At 59.8% G+C, this 2957-nt stretch overlaps 1 long non-coding RNA gene across 1 annotated transcript; it reads right to left on the bottom strand.

The window, feature by feature from the left end:
* Positions 1 to 1720: 1720 nt before the first annotated feature.
* LOC112480266 lies at positions 1721 to 2951 on the bottom strand. The gene is made up of 3 exons (XR_003046527.1): positions 2743 to 2951; positions 2232 to 2307; positions 1721 to 1736 (listed from the first exon to the last, which is right to left on the bottom strand). It is a non-coding gene; the product is annotated as an uncharacterized LOC112480266 (long non-coding RNA).
* Between the last annotated feature and the right edge of the window lie 6 nt (positions 2952 to 2957).

Genomic DNA, 2957 nt, shown 5'->3' with positions numbered 1-2957 from the left:
CTCCTTCAGCCTTGGTCTGTCTCTGCTTTGCGGGGTAGGCTGTCCTTACACTGCAACCAAAAAAGGCCACCTGCACTCCAAACTCAGCACACACAGCTGGGAGAGGGAGCCTCCGCCTTTTTGTCACAGCGAGGTCCCAGGCGGCCTCTCAGTGGTCACTGATGGTGCCACATGCCTGCCTCTGAACCAGTCAGTGTGGCCAGCTGGATAGGCTGTGCGGATCGGTCAGACCCCGCCCACACCTGAGGCCAGCTGGCCCGCAGCAGAATCACACAGTGCGAGGGTGATGAGGACACAGGCTCTTAGGGGTGCCGGATAAAATACAGACCGCCAAGTTCAATAAGAATTTCAGATAAACGACGAATTCATATGTCCACGTAACATTTGTGATATCTTCTACTAATCAATGACTCGTTTTTCTGAAATTCGAATTAATTGAGCATCCTCTGTTTTCAACTGTTAAACGTGCCAGTCCTAATGGCTCCCGACAGAGGGGTCAGGGAGCACTTACCGAAGCACAGGTCACCGTGGCAAGGGCAGACGGCTGACCGCTGCGGGGCCTGCTGTCCTGTGCTGGTCTCGCTGGCGAAGGAGCTATGGTCTCCGACACCTGGGTTCTTGGCCTGGAAGGCAAACAAACTGGCCTCTCATTAAGTGCCAAGGTGGCACCTATGCAGCAAGGGGGTGCCACAGACTTGGTGCCACTCTGCTCACAGGCAGCACTGCTGGGACCAAGTGGGTGGGGCCTGAAGGGAGCGTGTCCCAGCTCAGGGCCCGGCGAGCCTACAGCTCTCGGTGGTTACCACGCCGCCTACGTGGCTACTTTTATTGTCAGCGGGAATGGTTCTTGTCGCCACACTCAGTATCATCACTGGTTCTTACCAGACAATGGCTACATTGTATCGAGCACTTTCCCACATACCAGGCACCAGGCCAAGGGCTTTATGAGTCTTATTCCATTTAATTCTCATGACCACTGAGAACCAGCACCATCCCTTTACGGGTAAACAGATGGAGGCTCGGAGAGGTGAGATAAGGTCAAGATCGCCACTCTAGTAAGTGGCGGAGCTGAGACTCCAGCCTCCTCCTGCTGCCAGTGGTCGCAGGAGCCCAGGGCTTCCTTGTCTCACCCGACGTTACGGGGCCGGAGAGCGATGATTATTGAGGTCCTTTGCCAGCTTTTGGGTCACAAGGTAACTCGAACTGCCTTAAGCTAAAAAGGGAACGCTGAAGTCCAGGGACTTCAGGCCTGGCTGCATCCAGGGGTTCGCGAGAGCCAGGGACGTCTCCAGCGGCTGGCTTCCTTTTCCCTGCCACGGGCCCAGGTCCGTCCTCTCGGTCGGCGACCAGAGTGGGGAGAAAGCTCCTTGCTCACCCGTCCCCAAGAGCGAAGCTCCCTTGCCTCAGCCTGGACCATGGGCTTGGCGTGGGCTGATGGCTGGGACTGGGGTGGCCCCGTGGTGAGCTGCGCCTTACCGACATCCTAGTTTTCAGTTACGGTTGACATTCAACACGGTCTCGACGTGGCTTCTTCTGCACAGCCTTCGTCACAGGACTTCTGTTCAGCTGGGCTTCGGTAGGTCCCGTACGTCTAGTGCCATCGTAGGCTTCGTCACAGGACTTCTGTTCAGCTGGGCTTCGGTGGGTCTCGTAGTCTCGTACGTCTAGTGCCATCGTAGCGCTGTACTTCGATGTGGTCTCGGGGGCCAGCACAGCGTTCGCCTCCCCCGCCTTGCCTGGAAGTCGAGACCAGACGCCCTGAAGCAGGAGTGGGAGGGGTGGCCGCCGATGGGAGAGGCAGGGGCCAGGCCGATGCTGGGCCTTGCTGCCCCCTCCCCAGGGAGCGTGGAGAGCCTGGTGAGGGCGGGTGCCGGTCCGCATCTGGAGGCAGGCTCTGGGCGGGCAGCAGGCCAGACCGGGGAAAAGCCAGCCTTGTCCCGTTCCTGGCCTGCGGCACCCCCAAAGCCTGTTAAGGCTGAAGGACCCGCTGTTGGGGCCCGAACGGCCCAGAGGGCAGCCCTCGGTGGTTCCCAGACCCTCCGCACAGGGCTGCGGGTCAGAGCAGCACCCAGGCCCCGGGCCTCAGCTCCCTGGGGCGGGAGCCAGGCTCCACCCCCGCCAGGCTGGCCTGGGATCCACTGCGGGAAGCCGAGGTGCTATTCTTGGGGTGGGCTCACAGCCAAGGCTCTCCCAGAAAGTGTGACATGCAGAGGACCCAGTGGGATGCTGACCTGGCCACCTGGTGAGGCTGGGTCCCCAAGGTCCTGGGCATGGCGGTTCCTCTCCAGAGGCACAGGCAGGATGTCCCTGTGGGATAAGGTATTGTGCTACATGCCTACCACCCAGGCGCTGGGAGCTGTGACTCCAGGCCAGGCCCTGAGACCTCTCTAATGCCACACTCCTGTGTGTGCAGACAGGGGGCTGCATCCCTCCCGTGCCCCCAGAGCTGTGTGAGGCGTTGCTGACGGAGAAGCCAGGCAGTCCCGGGGACACGGCACACGTGCGGTTCCAACGGTCCCCATGACAAACAGCTGTCCAGCCCAAACGTCACCAGTGCCCAGGATGGGAAACCCTGGTGGAGCCAGCCCTGTCCCCACCTTCCAGCCCCCCTGCACTGGGGGGATGCCGGGGACCACAGCCTGGTGGAAGGGGCAGACTGCTGTTCAGACGTGCCCTCTGCTTTCCACTACCCGGAGCCGGGGGGGACACCACGCCTGCTGAGGACACCGTGAGGCGCAGCACCTGGCACATGGGGAAAGGTCACGGTCACAGAAAGGCTGGTCCTGGTCCTGACCGTCCAGTTGTTGAATCAGTGCCCGTCACCACCACCAACTGACACTTTGTTACTGCGAAAAATCCCATTTGAGTTACTCAAGTGACTGTTATTTGTAGCCACGGACCATCTTAACAATACAGAAACCATCAGAGAAAAAAACTGATAGAAGCTGCAGCATTCG

Source organism: Pteropus alecto, unplaced genomic scaffold, assembly GCF_000325575.1.
Source record: "Pteropus alecto unplaced genomic scaffold, ASM32557v1 scaffold15, whole genome shotgun sequence".
Lineage (NCBI taxonomy): Eukaryota > Metazoa > Chordata > Mammalia > Chiroptera > Pteropodidae > Pteropus > Pteropus alecto.
This window is presented reverse-complemented; position numbering and strand designations above follow the sequence as displayed.